Source organism: Notothenia rossii (genome assembly GCF_949606895.1).
Source record: "Notothenia rossii genome assembly, chromosome: 3".
NCBI classification, from domain to species: Eukaryota; Metazoa; Chordata; class Actinopteri; order Perciformes; family Nototheniidae; genus Notothenia; species Notothenia rossii.
Window position 1 is genome coordinate 27,413,034 of NC_136901.1, and position 18,890 is coordinate 27,431,923.

At 42.8% G+C, this 18,890-nt stretch overlaps 2 protein-coding genes across 2 annotated transcripts in view; one reads left to right on the top strand and one right to left on the bottom strand.

The window, feature by feature from the left end:
- Nucleotides 1–9,378, bottom strand: part of LOC307031224 (leucine-rich repeat and fibronectin type-III domain-containing protein 4) — a 38,383-nt gene extending 29,005 nt beyond the window's left edge. The window contains 2 exon segments of the mRNA XM_079668135.1: nucleotides 7,390–8,153; nucleotides 9,218–9,378. The gene's annotated coding sequence lies outside the window, so the exon portion shown is untranslated.
- The window catches only part of pcxb (pyruvate carboxylase b), a 298,980-nt gene that overhangs the window by 206,476 nt on the left and 73,614 nt on the right, over nucleotides 1–18,890 (top strand).

The window sequence follows — 18,890 nt, forward strand, 5'->3', positions numbered from 1 at the left end:
TTGTGGAGGTTATCCTAGAAAGTATTACCTCAATCTCCAGCTCCTATATCTTTACAGATCTCAATGTTTAGTTTCAGTTCATCGTCTAGTAGCGTTTTTGACCAGAAGGCAGCTTTTTTCATTTTATCAGCTAAAAAACCCCACAGTTCGCTACCTACTGAAAAGCAATCAGCTCCCAGAACCAGTTTACAACTAGCTTGAGAACATAGTGCAGCATTTAGCAGCTAAGGAGCTTGGTAACAAAAGATAAACGGTAGAATGTTGGACTCATGCTAAAATAAAGTCTGCATGTAATGACACACTTCAAGGCTATGTATTTGGAGCCCTTCATGTCAGGCCCACCTGTAATGGTTTGGAATGTGTCCCAGTGTTTGCATCAAACTGTGTCCGATTTAAGCAATCATACACGAGAGGCCGTTCTTGAACGCCTCGTACGCCTGTACTGGAGTACCAATAATGACGTTCAAGAACGGCCTCAAGTGTATGATTGCGATTCTATTACACAAACTATCATTGTAATCAACAATATCGTAAAATAATTTCATAATGTGGGCTAATTTGCTCCCAAACCTACGCTTTCCGCTTGAGTTAATCTCCGTCAGAAAGTAGTTCCTAGAAAGTAGTTCCCATGGTAACGATAGTACAGTAAGCTGTTCAGCTCCGGTTTGGACACTGTTCCGAAATCCACCATTTTCTCCTGGGTTTTTAAGAACGCTTTGAGACATTTGACAGCCCAGGTAGTTGACGCCAATGTACTCTTTTCGTTGCGACTTTTTTCCAACGCACTCAACTCGTCAGTTGAAACAGCTGCAAATCTTTCGTTGGTTTTGTGGTCTGTGTCCATGTCCAACCATTCATCAATACTGAGGCCCCCCAACAAATCAAAATTAACTTTAAAATCTGACATTTTGTAGCTACCGATTTACAACAAGAGACAATGTATAACAGTGTAACGGCTGTGTGTCGCTAAACGTCGCTATGGAAACCACACGATGTAGGCTCATGGAAGTAGTTTCGGTAGGCTAGTGGCGTGTGTAGGCCACTGGATACTTTGTGATTAGGCACGTTCTATTTGATCGTTGTTTGATCGTGGAATCAAACACGCCTATTGACCCATCAGAGAGCTTGCTCAAACCTATGTGTTATAGAATGGAAAATGAATGCTACTTGAATTTTGTGGTGTTCCTGTGTGGTAGTGCAGTAGGCTGTTTTTTTTGAGGATTTCTGTGCTGTTGGGCTAGCAGCCAAGAAAACTCTCCAACTTCAGTTTCTAATCCTAATTTTCTTCTCATAAATTCTCACTCACAAACTTGCACTCATACACATACTTAAAATACAGTTCTGCTTACACCCACGGATTTGTCTTTGCACGACACACATTATCACAAGTGTAGCAAAATAACTGACCTGCCACTCACCCTGAACACAACACGCTTGCAGTTTGGTCTCCTCCTCTGTTCATCCCTCCTTCATATCCTCTCTGGGGCTTTCTGGCCCAACCATTTTGTCTATGTAAACCTAATTTATCTTTCTCCTTATGCGTTTCATTCCTCCATCCTCTTGCTACCTCATCTCTTCCCTCCTCATCTCTTCCCTCTCTCAATTTCCACCATGTCCATCTTCATTCTTGCATTTCAGCCATATTTGCAGTGTGTGTTGTGTGCACCTGTGTGTTTACATAGCTGACGGTAATCAAGAAAATTGTGCGACCCTCAACACAAAAACCGGACGATCAAGAGACACATAAACACACCACATCTCCAGCCCAATCAGAATTCCTGTGGTTGCGTTTATATGGAACATGATTGGCTTACACGACAGGATACTGCATGGCAAAAAGTGTGTGTGTGTGTGTGTGTGTGTGTGTGTGTGTGTGTGTGTGTGTGTGTGTGTGTGTGTGTGTGTGTGTGTGTGTGTGTGTGTGTGTGTGTGTGTGTGTGTGTGTGTGTGTGTGTGTGTGTGTGTGTGTGTGTGTGTGTGTGTGTGTGGCAGTTTGATGTATCAGCAGGGCTTCTACTGTAAGGGAATAGTTAGCCAATCAGTGCCCTGCATCCAGCACAGTTGGATGATGACATGCCGAGCAGCCTATGAATCACTTTGATAGATGTATTGATTAATCCTAAGCATGCACATACATAAACTCAACTCTTTCTTCACTAAGGCATCTCCTATTTTCCAAGGGCATCCCACTTTTAGTCTATTTTTAGACTAATTGGTAGTTTTGGTAAACTACGATTTCTTTAGCTGATTATTAATTTCTCAATGCTTTTGTATCATGTGCACACATGATACAAAATGGTGCTTTTTGGAATGCGTAGTATTTTGTTGTCAATCGTATCTGTGATAGTCAACTTAGCATTGCCTAAGCTGAGGGCAGGCTCACTTTTTACTCTTCTTGTGTTTCTTACTTTTTCTCCTGTGTTCATTCCCTTATCTCTACCGACGCTATAAAAAAGAAATAGGAAAATACAGAAGTCTAGGGATAAGAGGTGGCATGGGGAATGAAATAACCTTCAAGGATTATTTTGTTGTGGCAAATTATTATCAGACATGTTTGATCACTGAGGCTACTCTCAGCCATAATGAATCACAAACCGCGTTGTAACTCACCACAAAGACATTTCTCTTGCCTGATGTGGGACACTAATAAAGGCAGAACAACAGCGTGCTGCAATGAGCCAGCGAGAGAAACCGGTTTCCCCTTGAGTTTGTTTATCACTGCGTCTCATATTCTGGTGCTTAGCAGAGCTGATAGAGACAGGGACGCTCTGTGCTCGGCTGTCAGACTTTGACTACATTGTATGCATTGTAGACTAAGTACAAGCCTGCTTTTCTTCTGACAGTGTTCACCCACGCTGTGTTCGGCAGCATGATTCACTTGAGCATCTTACAACCTACTGCATGTGTTGAGTACACAGCTGTCAGAGAGGTGGTGCCAACACATAGCAGGGGGGCTCCTACCAACTGCAAGAGGATGGATCCTTGCAAATGTTTCAAAAAAGTCACTGTTGAATTTTTTTATCCAAGAACTGCCTAAAGGAATCGCAAAAACCCCTGAGATGCGCCATGTTTTCTTTATTTTAAGACATTGTTTTTTTTTACGATTTTCTGACATTTTATAACCTCTAATGACAAAATCATAAACGGATACATTAATAATGGAGCTGCTCAGTAGTTGGAGCGTCAGTGTGCTAAATGCGACCCATCTGCTCCTCCATTAAATTAAATAAACCCATTCCTCACATTTTAGACTTATAAGGCTGAACAGGTGTTAGTGCTGGCTTGGATATGAACATGCACTTTCCTAATTGGCCCTGAACGCATCCTAGCTGTGTGCATGTGTGTAAATGGAGGCCCTCTCTTCCCTCTCCACAGGTTTGGTATTCTTTTACAAAGCAGGATTAGCGAAGAAAGTACTTTGTGAGATCCTGTAAGCCAGTCTGCATATCTGAACAATATTTCTAAACCGAATATTGAAATGTGGGTTTATAGATTTAAATCAGTATTACTGAATAATCTTTCACAGATATGTGGACATCCTTCTAATCCCGATTTGTGAATTTCCCAGCCAGGGAGTATCGGTTTTATGCATTTCCTAAGACCTGCAGACACCTCCACCTCCCCTCCCCTCCCCTCTCCTCGCCTCGCTTCTCCCCTCCTCTCCTCTCCTCGCCTCTCCCCTCCCCTCCTCTCCTCCCCTCTCCCCTACTCTCCTCACCCCTCGTTTCTTATTCATGTTCTCTTTCATCCCTCATTTCCCACTCTCCATTCCCCCTCGCCATTTGCCTCGCACACACACACTCTTTCACAGTTGGCTCTCCCCCCATTTCTCCTCCCCCCCAAAACTCCCCTCTGTCAGTCTCCAGCGGTTGCTGTGGTTACAGTTTGTTCTGCTCATCAGGCGCCTGCTGTGCCTAAACAGACTGTCAACAGTTTAATTACTCATCCCTCTATCTTAACTTACCGCTGCACTGCGCGTTTTGTTACGTATCGACGCGTCACTTCCACCTCTGACTGGGGAGCCTCTTAGTCTCTCCTTCATCTCTCCTTTCATACTCGTCTTCCTTCCATGCTTTTATTTGACACTCCTCACCCGTCTTACTACAGTTTAATTACTCATCCTTTTAACATTCCTCTAATTTCATTCATTGATCAATCACCCAGTGCTTTGTTACTTTCCTTTCCTCTCTATTCCCTTAGCTCCGCCCCCTCTTATCCACCACCTCTCAAGTGTCATCGCTCCTCTTCCTGCATTCTTCATTACTTAGTCTCTCCTCTGTTCCTCCCTATCTTAAACAGTCCGTGTCTTCATCACGCTATCGCTCCACACCCCTCCGTCCATCATCTCCTCTCCTCTTCCTTTAGCTGCTGACAGTGTCCTGATGTCTCATCCTTTGATTCTCCGTCCCCCCCTCCTCAGCCTTTCACTCCTCTCCCTCCGCCATTTGTCATTCACTCGTCCCTCCTTTCATCCATCAAACGCCAAACTTCCTGACTCTGAACATGTCTCCCTTGCTTCAGGGTTTCCAATCTCTCTCTTTTCGCCTTGATTGAGAGCTGGGAGAATCAGAAAAGTGTGTGACACCCTACATGTCATTTATCATCGTCTCTGATGTCTTGTCGTGCCTCTTTTTGTTGTGGTTGTCCTCCTGTATCCACTACATGTGGGGATGAAGTTGGTCACCAGTTTTTGATCAATTCATATCAATCTTTCCCCTTCCTTTTCACTCCTTGTTCCTAAATGAACCGTTTGTCAGAACCCCTCCCCTGAACAGAAAACAGCCAATCACAGCTTAGATGCTTTAACTAGGTCTCTGTTGTTGAAGCTGTCAACATGGATCCCAAAAAACAGCTCTCATCCTAAATGCCTTTTTCTGTTGTAGCTTAAAAACTAGAAGAGAAATCAAAGAGAGACAAACCTTCACCAATGCCTTAGTATTTTTGTATTTATTTATAGAAGGACCATGCATACAAAAACATTAATCTCAGCAAAGAGAAGAGATGCAATATGCCAGATTATAGCTAATAGCTAATTTCCATCTGTGGTCCTCAGACAGAGTGGAATATTAACGCTGTATATTCAGATCTGTTCCAACATTTAATGGGTTATTCTTTCCCCAAGGCTTCACCCTTATAACAGGTCTAATCTAAATCAAGCCAATAGTATTTCCACATCCCTGCTCAGAAGGGGACAAATAAGTTCAACTAACAACAAATGTAACTAGCCAGAAATGTAGTATGCAGTCCTTTTTAAAGTATGCCTTTGCAGTATCCTTTCTTTAAAACTAAACGTCTGGAAACATTCACAAGTATTTTGGAGACCGCTTTTCCAACCAACTCTGAGAGCTAGCATTAGCTTAATGAGTTTTCTAGCTGCAGCTGATCAGATCTGACAGTTTTCATTTCAGGCTGCAAATTCAGACCAGAAATGACTGAGCATTCAGGGACCCGATTTATAAAAAATTAAGAATGTTATTGGTGAATTGTCTTGTTAGGAACTGCATATGTGCCGTGCTGTACCAGAGACCAGAGAGCAGAGATTGAGTACAGGGAGAGGCCTTGCAACTGGTCGATTTATTTAGCTGCTTCTTTTTTTTTTACTTGCTTTCAATAAGTGGTCCATTGCCAGCCATTTTCCTTCCCTGCTCCTTCATTCACTTGCCAGTCTGCTCGTGTTGGCGAGGCCCCAGTGAGCATCCCATCTGCTCCTGCCTCTCCCTCACTGCAGCCTCCGAGTGACAGACACACGATTAACAAGATCATTTAGATAATGTTCGTTTCACTCCGCCTCTGTTTCCCCGTTTGAACCGCATGACACTTACCTGCTCTATATTCTCCTCACTATCACTAGCTGGAGAGCAAATCCAATTATGGAATTATAATGATTTACTTAATGGATATCAAAAAGCCTCTTTGTTACACTTTTGAAAAGGATCCAGTTATCGTCTTTGCAGAAATAGAGCTGCCCTTGTTCAAAGCCGGAGTCAAAACTGCTGTAAACTGTCAACAGAGGAACTAATGAGTCCTGTCTCACTTATTCAAAAACACTTATTGTTCATAAAAATAGTTTCACATGCGGTTGTTTTGTTTTTGTGCCGGATACCTTTTGTTTCCAGGGTAACCAACGTTCCCCCAAGGTAGAATTTCACTTTCCCCTAAAGTTAGCCTCGTAATTGGCTCGTCTCTGCACGGAGAAGCCCCATGGTACAACACATCCCCCTTGTTGTAATACCTGTAAAAAGCTCATTACTTGTTGTTGAAGGTGTTGGTGATCTCTTACAGACTTGTTGGGCTCATGGTAGACTAATTATGGTACAACAGTATAAAAGCTACACAGTGAGGTCCATCGTCATTTCTAATAATTTCTTCCTCACATAGCTTTCTATTTTTATCTCCATGCAGATAATTTAGCATTTGGTCTGATTGTGCCGCCTTCTAATTATTTGTATTGTCTCCTCACTCTTCACTCAAGACAGTGACTATTGTATCTCACTTATCAGTTAATCAATGAATCCTTCAGTCGTTAGTGTCTTCTCAAAGTCATTCTCCTTTGTCTCAATATTTTCTATCATACCATCCTCTGATGTGACTCCCCAACATAAACCCTTCATCATTTCACTTGAATTCCCCCTGTTTTTCCTTTATTCTCTCTCTTTTTCCTTGTCTTTTGAAGAAGTCTATCACTCTTAGAGCAATCCTATAATCTGACCTCTCTTCAGTGCCAATCACCCCTCCTCCCCTCTCCTCCCATCTCCATACATTTCTCGTTGCCCTCTTCTCCTCCCATATCTTCTCTCCGTTGGCCTGATCTCCTGTGTCAGTGTGCCAAATCTGTGTATGTGTGCTCAGACAAGCTTACGTAAATAAAAAACAAACACACACTCTCAGCTCTGCATCCACACACTCTCACCATGATGCACACACAGGTGAGCTTACATAAAGGTGACAGATGAAAGCCAAGCTCAAGCGCAACTAGCGAGTAATCTGATACAGGACAGCTGGCTGACATTCACACACAGAAACACACACGTACAGAGAGAGCAGGACTATCAGTATGTAGAGCAAAGGAAAAAAGAGGGGGGGGGGGGGGGTCAGGATTAAAATAGAAGCATAGGGGAAAAAACATACAATTGTGTGCCACATGGGAGATTTGAGTGTGTGTGTCCCTTTGTGCACATGTGCCTCTTGTGTTTTTGTTATGGATGCTCATCTGTTCATTATTTATAGGTGTGTGTGTGTGTGTGTGTGTGTGTGTGTAACAAGTTCCCACTCCAGTGAGTGCTGGTGTTCACCGCATTGATGTGCTCAATGATTCAGCACAAGAGGGCTAACCATGCAAACATTGATTCACCTTTACTGTGTGTGTGTGTGTGAGAACATGGACGTTACCTTTTCCGTCTGTGCGGCTCGGTAATTTGAATCAGCTCCACATGTTATCCAGGTTTGTGTGTGTTCTGTTTAGCACATATCTCGCCCCAGGTGTTTCTCCTTGTGTTAGGCCAGCGGGAGGAGGATTGAAGTGTGTGTTGAGGGGGGGGGGGGGGTAGGTAGAGTTGTGTGATTGTGCTGAACCTGTCCTACTCCCCTTCACACACACACGCCTCCACACACATCAAAAGGAGGCGGATGTGGGTCAGTGTCAGGTTTAAAAAAGGAGGGTTGCAGAAATCCCACAATATCCTCTTAGGGCTTCTGTTGGTGAAGAAAGAGCTGGAGAATCCCGAATGACTCGCTGAACCCGGCTGAGGTATTCCAACATCCAGACTTCAGGCAAAAGATCCGCCTTTAAATCCTATTTATGGATGTGATTCCATCATAGATGCATTTCTCTGTGGAGCTGTCAATCGACACAAAAGGCATCCTGGAATTGGGCGGCGATCTTCCCCTCTTCTCCTCACCACCTTCCTCCTCCTCTTCTCGCTCCCTCTCTTCCCCCCTCACTCATGCAGCCCCGTCTTCTTCTCTCGTCTTTCACACACTCGGTGCTCTCCCTCCTCTTCCTCTCATCACTCACTTCTTCCCCGAGTGGTTTCCAGGGTGTGTCGCTGAGGCTCTCCACGCTCTACGCCGCGTGTTTCGCTCTCCCACATTGAATTAGTTGTTCATCAATGACCTTGGAGGGAGGTGCAGAGAAGGAGGGATGCCTAGAAAACCTGCGGAAAGAGGAGACGCATGTGACAGGGTGAACCGACTGCACTGTACATGTGTCCCATTAATGTGCACTCGCATGGATCTCACACACATTGAGTCCATTATCACTTTCATGTCCTCCTCTTCTGACCTCACATCCATCCCCCCCTTTCCTGACCGCTGCTGTCCAACATGCACTCCTCTCTTATGGCTTCTTTAAATCTCCTTCCCCACTATGCCACCTCTAATTTGGTCTCTCTCACCCCCACCTGCCTCTCTCCCCCCCACCTGCCTCTCTCACCTGTCTGTCAAATACAATCAATAGTTCTGAGACCCTCTTAGCGCTTCTCAGCAGGCGCCTTTGGCTCTTTTTTCTTCCTTTTCTTGGTCTCACACACACCATCAGGAGCACCATGCAAACACACAATCATGCAGCACATACACACACACTATGTGTGTGTGTGTGTGTGTGTCACACACACGCACGCACACACACACACGCACATGCACACGCGCACGCACACACGCACACATCCACTAAGTAGTCATGCAGTGATACTCTCCACACAGCCTCTGCATCCCTCTCACTCTCTCTTCCACACACACACACACACACACACACACACACACACACACACACATACACACACACACACACAGCCTAGTGAAACAACTGGGCTATTGATCAGCGCCATGAATGTCAGACAGTTCAGAAGTCTGCCCCCCCTCCTCCCCTCCCCTCACTTGCCTGTCAATCAAACTCCAAAAGCCGACACCTTTAAGAAGACAATCTCATTATCTGGCTCTAAAGCTGCACTCGGTGTTGGTGTGTGTTTCTGCGCGAGTGTGTTCCTCGGAGTGTGTGCATCCGTGCAGCGGTTGCATATGAAGCCGGATTCTTCCAATTGGAAATCCTTGATAATCTTTTTCCTTTTCATTCCGTTTCTAAGGCATCTTCTCCTTCTGTGTTCACTTCGCAAAAGCAACTACTACTAAAACAATTATAAGTCTCCCTCTGCTCCTTTCATCCTTTTCCCCAACACGTTTTATTCTCCCTCCTCCGGATGAAAAAGCCGGAACCACTAACCTTGTTTCTCTGATCATTCCACGGTGGCTCCTGGAACCGTCACATCTCCCTGTCTCCGCGGCTCTCTCTCTATCTCAGCTCCGTGGAAAAACACCTATCTCTCCCCCCCTTCTCTCTCCTCTCTCTCTCCTGTATCTCTATCTGGCGCTGTCTGCCCCCCCCCCCCCCTCTCTCTCTCTCCTCCCGCCGGTCGTCCCCTCTCTCGGTCTCGACAGCTGCAGCGCTCTGTCTGCCTCTCTGTCGCTGCTCCGTCAGGCTGCCGGCTGATTGAATTTTAAGTCATGTTAATCCCACAGAACAGGTACTGAATGAAGGAGGGCACACTGTAAAAAAAAAAAGAAGGGAGAGAGAAAAATAACACAAAAAGCAGGGAGTATTTTTGGAAATCTCTCCTTCAGGGAGGTTTTCTCCCGTCCTAATCCTGCCTCCCCCAGTCACAGCACTTCATTATCCATTTTTATCCTCATGCTTGTTTCCTTGATCTTTTGCCTCTGTGTCCTTATGTGGTGAAGAAGAGTGTGTGTGTGTGAGTCCCGACGAGGAGCAGGAGAGAGGAGTGTGATCCGGCAGCGGCATGCAACTGACTGAGAGAGAGAGAGAGAGAGAGAGAGAGAGAGAGGTGAGAGTGAGAGAGAGAGAGAGAGAGAGAGAGAGAGAGAGAGAGAGAGAGAGAGAGAGAGAGAGAGAGAGAGAGAGAGAGAGAGAGAGAGAGAGAGAGAGAGAGAGAGAGAGAGAGAGAGAGAGAGAGAGAGAGAGAGAGAGAGAGAGAGAGAGAGAGAGAGAGAGAGAGAGAGAGAGAGAGAGAGAGAGAGAGAGAGAGAGAGAGAGAGAGAGAGAGAGAGAGAGAGAGAGAGAGAGAGAGAGAGAGTTAAAGGAGGAATTCTAACCAAGAGGAGGGGAAAAAAAGAGGGTAAAATCAAAGAGAGATGATTCAAAATGATTATTGAAGGCAAACTAAACATAGCAAACTAAACATACAATTGTACACATTTAAACTATTGAATAATGTTAATATATGATTAAGCTACAGAATTGAACTTGGTTAAATGTCCCTCCATTTCAATGAATATAGGGAAGTGTATTCAAAGTCAGTCCTATATCTGGTGGCCGACAGACACAAACATTTCCTTTAGGGGAAACACTTATCACTTTGAAACGATGCAAATATAAAAACACAAAAGTGCCAAAACGCATGCAAATGAAGAAACATCTTCACCAACTTGACGACACATGATCAGCTTTCACCAGAAATCCCTGCAAATGAAATATGCTGCAAGAAGCTCAAAAGATAACTGAAATCACTAAAAAGTGATGCACACAGCGGGTTGACGATCACATTGTTCAAATAAGCCAAACAAGCTTCCCAACAAGAGTGACAGTAGGCCAACTTTATAATCCCCCAACGTCAACAAGAGCCCCGTTCCCAGCTGTGTGCATCACTTTTTAGTGTCCCCTGGTTTCCATTGTGTTTCAAACTTCTTGCAGAGTTTTTTATTCGCAGCTTTTTGCTTATGCAGCGCTTTTAGTTTCTGCACGTGTTTCGTCAAGCTGTTTACTAAATGCTGCACAGGTTTTGTCAAGTCGGTGAAGATGTTTTTCCTCATTTGTATGTGTTTGTGAACATTCGTTTGTCTTATATGTGCGACGTTTCTGAAGCTGCAGCGAGTTTCTTCTAATGGGAATATTTTGAGCTTTTGCACCTTGTGGGCCACCGTACTCCTGCTGCTGTTAATGCCCACTAACACTAACTGTGTATTAATATGTAGCCGAAAACAGTCTGAATGAAATGCACTGTTTACACCTGTATATATTACATCATTCATCCCTGCCATTCTTTAAATTGCATACTTTGATACTTACATTGTGACAATTCTTCTTTACTTGAGTCACATTTTGAATACCAGCCGCAAAATGTATTGGAGACGACTAAAAGATCCATATCGGTGTCAGGTGTTGGCCAAATTTAGAAAATGTTTTCTGCTTTACCTTCCCCTTTCTGTCATGCCCATGTCTCTGCCTTTTCTAAGCCACCAGACTCCTTTTGAGAAAAACTGTAGTTTCACCTTGCAGAACATGGAAGTGGCTGATCTACTGCTGTGGGTATACACTATGGATAAGCCCAACTTCAAAACGATGTCTTTAAGTAAAGGATCAGAATATTTTCAGCACAGATGGAGGGTTAGGAGGGGGACTAAGAAGGAGGAAGAGGAGGAGATAAAAGTCTGCTTGTATGACGAGAGGAAGCGAAGGTGCCTCCAGCAACTCTGGGTCGGACCGGGAACAGATTTCTGATGATTAAGAGAGCACATGAGTGGCAATGTGGGAGGAAAGGGGAGGTAGAGGAGAGAGCGGATCTCTGGGGCATGAGGGAGATAAGTGAGGAAGAGAGGGGTTAGTGAGGGGAGGAGTGGATGGAGTGATAGCGCGGCGATAGGAACATGTGTAGCTGATAGGACTTCAAACGGTGGCCGAGCACTTCATCTCTCTGCTGAGCCAGTGGCTGCAGGACAACGGCATTTAATCGAAAAGCGGCTGTGGGTGCATATATATATATATATATGTGTGTGTGTGTGTGTCTGTGTGTGTGCCATTACAGGCAGAACCTCTAACGTTTTAGATATTGGATGTCGGAATTAAGTTGTTCCCAGCATTCACATACGGGTCTATTTTGTCAACACAGTCCCCTCCTGGAGATGAAACATCGGAGAGAGTGCAGGGAGGATATTTGGCTGGAGGAATTGGTTTTTCTTGTATCACAATTTCCACCCTGAAAGTCAATTTTGGTCCTTCATTCACTTCTTGATCTCCTGCACGTCCAATCCCTATTCATTTGAAGCGTTTGCCTTCCAGAGCACTTGTACGCATATCACTTTTTTATTTGAATGTTCTTTTCTCTCCCTCTTCACACTCTCACTCCATTTTATTCCTTCCGTTTGTGGGCCACTCTATTTTTAACCTCCCGAGCCAGACCTCCCTCAAAGCAAGGTCCAGCAAGGAGAAGTTTGATATATCATTTCACACAAACGTATCCCATTTACTGCGCTGCGGCTTTACAGCTCGTTGCTTCTCAATTAATCAAACCTCTAGCGGTTTGGCACCCGGTCCACTCGTCGGGGAGAGTGACCTTGCTGAATGAAATAAACTAACGTGACCCGCCGCTGCGTGATGGATGGAGTGAGTTCACCAGCCAGGAGGAAATCTCATTACCCACTGGGGTGTTAGTTAACTAAGGCTTGTAGCAACCGCTTTCATTCGGGTTACCTGCGGTCATCAATATATTACAATCATGAATCGGGTGAAGGTGAAAGAGAACGTGCCCCCTCAGAGCATTCCCCATAGCAACAATTTGATTGTAACACAGGGGTGAATAGGGTCGAATAAATACATATGAATATAAAAGCTCCCCAGTTGTTAACTTAGCTTGAGATAGCATACTGTATATTTGTATTAATGTTTTCTGAAATGTCTGCAAAAGCCGTAAAACAAATACATTTTCACCATGTTTTCAATAAATGATATATAAACTAATTCCTCTGTAAAAACAAATGAATTAAACAGAATATAAATAGAAAGAAAACTGTAGAACGAAAGAAAGAAAGAAAAAGGCCTAGTAATGTAAAGATTGTCAGACAATAACGCTAAATAATATTTAAATAAAAATGAAATCATAAGGCTGATCATAACTATAAACCTCACAGTTGATTGCTTGAACATTTAGACAAAACATATTCTATACAAAGTTTTCTGAACCGATATGTTTAAATATGGAAATTAGGCTTTGTTTAATGCTAAATTTTGGTGCACTTAGAATAAATCAGCATTCTCAAATACAATAAACTCCTAAATGTGTGTTTGGAAGTTATCGGTCCACTGGTCAGAAAGAAGAATGTTATGGAAGCTAAATAGCCTCTAAATGGCCGCTGCGTGTAAGACGATGCCTTTTGGTGTCCCTCTTAAAGTGAAGCGTTCAGTGAAAGGTCGGCTGATGAGCTCAGAGATTGGCAGGATCTCTTTCTCATTCCGAGTAACGCCGCACTACATCAGGAGGGCAGACCTGTTCTGGAACAAATTAGCCCTCAAAGTGAAAACAGTTGCAGGGGAGTCGGCCCGCTGACCCCGCGCTGAACAAATCCATCGACTTCCTTTTATTGCAAATTGGTTCACTGGTAAACTGGTGGTGCCAACAAACTGACAGAACTTTATTTGGGTACATTCAAAGTATGAATGTTGCTCTGTCAGGTGCACATGGCATTTAAACCACAGTCTACGGGCATTAATCACAACGTTTTCTGAAAGTAATTATATCTTTGCTTTGCAGTTCTGAAAAAGTTGTAGTTTAATGCAGAAGTGTGCACAATTATAAACACGAGACACACAGTGAACTTTGTATAAGATTATGGAGCTTTTATATTTAAAACAATGATATCAATAATGTAAAAATACATAAGAGAAACCCTATCATTTAGTCATCCTAGTCTTGCAGGAATAGACCCTTCTTACTGGAAATGTTGCTTGTATTTCTTAACTATGAGTGAATTAATTGATAACTTATACAAACAAATTCTACCACTTACATAAAAATGGTCTAGCTGCCTTTTTATTTGTCAGAAATGTTCCTATTCTAAAACGAAATGTTACTCATAAAGTGCACAACTGGCTGTGACACATTGGCTGGTGGTGTGTAGGATTACTGTACAGCAACATCTCGGTTCTCTGTAGAAAAAAATACCTTTTTATAATTGATTTGAGGAATTTGTGAATCGATTCAGAATCCTAGAAGATGAGAATCTTGAAAGGATATTTCTTGTTGGGATGAAGCCTTAAGCATCCGAGTGTACCCCTCTCCTCCACCCAATGTTTATCTGGCGTGTTTGTCATCATGTGAGAACATGGTGTGTGTTTGTTTATGAATGAGTCACAATGAGTATGTGTGACACTGCTGCTAAATATAAGCAACACTGAAACGCTTACACACCTGTGCGCACAAACAAGTCGCACATGACCAGCAGTGTGTCGAATGCCTCTTTACACACACCCACCCACACACATGGACCATGCACTACTCGCACTCGAATAAAACACTGAGTATGATTGAACATACACTCAGAGATTTGCGTGATTGCACACACAAACACACACTTATATCGCACAAATCAGGACATGGCCAGCCTTTTAAAAACACACACGTCCAACAAGGCTTAATGAAACACACACACACACACACACACACACACACACACACACACACACACACACACACACACCTGCTCAGCTGTGATGTTAGGGGTAAATGGTGTGGAGGTTTAGATCGAAGGGCAGATCCCCCTCTATTTGTCTCAATCTCTGGATAATCAGACAAGGACACACACACACACACACACACACACACACACACACACACAAACACACACACACACACACCCTCTAATGTTTCTGTTGAAGCCATTAGCATGTCAATGCGCTTGTATTTCTTCCCTCTGCATTAGAAATAGCTCCTCCAAATGATTTCACGGTTACTGCTGGCGGATCGTTTTGCCCGCCATCGGCAGCAGTCAATGTAGTACGATAAAAACATGCCGGTTCTCATTTATCTATATTTCTTTAAGTGTAAAACCTTTACAAATACACTCAGATGTAAAGACACAGGGCTGAAAACACTTCAGGGCGTTGGTTAGAGAAAATAATCAAACATGTTTCCAATGCAAAGTTGCTTTAATGTGCAGTGGAAATAGGACACAAAGCTGCAACCAATAAACCTGTGTTTGTGTTTGTGTGGGGGGGCAATAGGAATCTGTCTGTACAGAAATGTAATGGGCTATGCAGAAAAAGGATGAAAAACAAAGCTGGGAGGCGCAAATGAGAAGATTGCATATTAGATTGAGTTTGTTGATTGTTTCACATAATACAAGCTGCCGTTTCTTGGCATTCGTTCTGTTGGGGATGCTGGGATGTGTGTGTGTGCATGAGGAAGAAGACAATAAAGCTATTCATGAATATCATTCTAAGATTAAAGCTAATAATCAGTGTAAAGAACCAGTCCTATGAAGAGTATGGCTTGCATAATGTTCCTTTCATTCCTGGGTTCTGTGCTACCGTGCACCTTTACAGGAAACATGGGAGAATTCAGCCATACACGTTTGCCTTGGTTAAACGTGTTTTTCTAAATAAAAGCCTCAGAAAGTCGCTGGATCCGAACATTAAGCTCATGATATTGCCATTTCTTTTTTTGTAAAAGCCCAGTTAGTCACTATATCTGTACAGAAAGCTCAGAATGAGGCTTGTTTTTCAAAAAAGATATTGCTATTAATACCTACTTAGCGCCAGAAATACTAGCGTCGGGTCGCACACCAATTGCCCTTCATACAGTCAAAAGATCATTTTGTTTTGTAAGCTTGCAACTGGCAATGGCTTATCTAGCATGATGGTATGGTTGTGAAACATACAGTAGTATCTAGAGGGATTTCTGTTTAAATGTTAAAGGAAGCTCCAGGGTCTGGTTTGCATCCAAAAACTGCAAACTTTGCATCCAAGCTTTTGTTGAGTGTTTAAGTGAGTGTTTGGCTGCTATGAATTGATGAGTTTGCTGTACTGGAGTTGTCTTGTTTTGCTTTTGAACTCCTCTCCACTCTGATGATAAACCCTCAGTAAAGCTCAGTATATTCAAGGTCAGACATTTTAGGGGGCATCCAAATAACACCTTTTTGAGCGTAAAGGATATGCTGCCGATGAGAATAATTGCATTAACAGAATCAGAGCATGTTGTTTACATGCACCGCAGACACATTACCACTTTAATCGCATTATGGTTGGAAGTAATCTGTGTTGGTAAACATAGCTGATAAACCTTCCTCTCAGCAGGACATTTTGACGTGTTAAATGCAGGTGTAACTAATAACGTTAATAAATGACTACATTTAGTTGTGGTGTGCCAATGCCAGAGCCCTGGTGTTTATCACACTGGCTCCTCTACACGTCGTACTGGCAAAACACACTGAAACGGAAATGCTATTTCAGCACCACGGTCAGCGCACACCAGCTGTACACACACCGCCTCACGATAAGAACACACACTGATCAAAGAGCGTTGAAAAATGAAATGTGAAAACCTATAATCACTCACTAGAAAATCACAGGCAGCCATGACACGGCTATAAAACATTCAAATAAATAATGCATGAAGTTCTGCGCCAAGACAATCTCGACAGTTCTAGCACATTCTGTAAATAAGAGGCTGTGTTTGTCGTTTCAGTGATCCCCTAGTCCCTGGAGGAAGAGAGTATGGATGTTTTAGGTTTAAAGGCATCATGCTGAGCCATAGATTGAATGGAGGATCAGATATGGGCTTTTTGGTTGAGTCAACATGTCTATATTGGTTAGCTTTTTAAATAGGAGTCCAGCTATCTTTGTTCAATATCTATTAGTGCGGCGTGGATGAATCACCTTTGCGCAGTAGTCACCGAGACGCATTAGATGAGAGGCATTACTTAGATGATGATGGTAAATGGAAGCTGGTTGAATTGAGTGTGATAGAGACACGCTGCTTTACTTTGATGTGCAGCATGTGACTCACTGAATCCTGTTTAACGTGCCCTTTTAGCTTAGCGACACCGAAATAACCCACTAGGTAGCTGGGGAAAGGGAGGAAGGTGATTATTTTAATGCAAAAGGAACATTATATACACACAAGAGAATGAGCTGGACCCATGACCTTGAAAACTTTTTGAAATTGGAAAGTGACATTTGTATTTACTCCGCCGTGGGGGTCATGTTTTCGACTCTTTAGATGTGAGGAGGATTACAAAAAAACTACCAGACTGATGTTCAAGAAATCTAGTTGAAGGTTGTGCAGACACATGTAGTATTTTTCTCTTACTGAAATTGCCTTGGTGGATGTTTTCCAGTTGAATATATAAAATAATTCACTTAATAGAATTTGGCACGGTAAAACATGGGCTATTGTGTCAGTGGAAATTACTAGAAATGAGCTTTATGGTTGACATAATTAAAAATAAATGGCCGTTAAATTGTGTCACTATATTTGACATGTTTACCTCCTTGTTAAAGCTTCAAGACTGCTTGCCAAGAATATACCAGGACAAATATACAACCAGTTTTAGTCATCATCTTGATTCATATACATCTGTTTTGTTATTATAACACCTCTTTCTGATCCATTTACTACTGAGAGTTTTGAAACTCTGAGGAACATTTTGTAACATAAGCAGCCAGAAACCTGACACGGAAATGTGTTTGAAGTGATGTAACATTATTCTTGAGTGCACAGCCAGTACTTGCTAATTACTTGCGGACAAAGTGTCGTTCAGAGTGCAGACACTTTCTATGGGACTTGAAATCCAAGGTCACACCATGAGAGCTCTTCTTTTGTGCTACCGTTAGCTTCATTTTCTGTTCATTATACTCTGTAATGCTGCACTACTTTTTCTGCACTGCACCTTGAGTGTTTATGTACTCTGGGTCCGCTGTTTTCTTTACACCTTAATTGATGTGTGTTTTTATTCCGCTGCTCTTCTGACTTAAACAGTTTCCTCATACATTAAACCAGAGGCTACTGCAAAGTGCTCTTTACAAAACACCTCAGCTCTTAATCTCTTTAAACTACGACTGTGCATACAAGTTGAATTCCAACCTTTACAACTCATATAGTGTACTCAGATTTGAGTTGTATGGTAATGGCTCGTCTTAGTTTGAAATGTACCAAGTGTTTCTGTAAGAGTCAAGGTAGAAGTCATTAAGTGTAAGAGTCTGATAACACAAAGTACATTATGTATCTGAAGTGAGATTAGCAACTGTCCTTTATGTTTCATATCTTTTGTTTATCTTGTTACACAATTGGTCATGATTTTAGGTAATGACAGCCAACATAAGTCTTTAGAAGTGGAATAACCATGCTTGCATTTTGCTGCAAGTATCTGAGTAGAGTAGTAATGAGTGGTCTCCCAGTGAGACTACAAAGTCAGAGTGTAAATTATTTCCAAATCATGCTTAGAGTTTGTTCATAACAGACACTTTAGTTGGCTTGTTAGCATTCATAGCACATGAAGGAAACCCTCCACTGAGCTGCTGGTAGAGGAGATATTAAACCACTGGACACAAAATCCTATCTTGTAAGTTTAAGAAAGTTTCTCCCATCAAAGCCCACTGCCTGACACGTATCTGTGGTCAGTAATTAGGAAAGAGTGGACTAAATGATTAAGCATGTACATTTAAATTAAATATATATTGTATCACTCTGTCAATAGGTTTGATCGTGAAAAGTGTGCTTTTAGAATCTGTTTTGCGGATCATCCAATGTTGGAATATCGCTTTATATTATAATTTAGACCCAAAGGCTATGGTTCTGCCGGTGGTGCGTGTCCACAGTGTGATGTGATGATGGAGTGGGGGGGGGGGGGGGGGGGTGTTGCGAGTAGTTATTGGGTTTATTGAGCTGGGAACTATGAATTCCCAATGTTTTCCGAAAGCTGTAACGTGATGAAGACCTCCTGCTGCTTTATGCCGTCTCCAATATCTCTGAGAAGCCCCGGTTCAGTGGTCTATACGTTGCAGGGGGGGACGGGGGACTTATTATCCTGTTCATTTCAGGAATAACAGCAATGGAGGAGTTCTGCATTGTAGAAATAAGGTGTCTATACAGATCTAAGGAAAGGTGCCT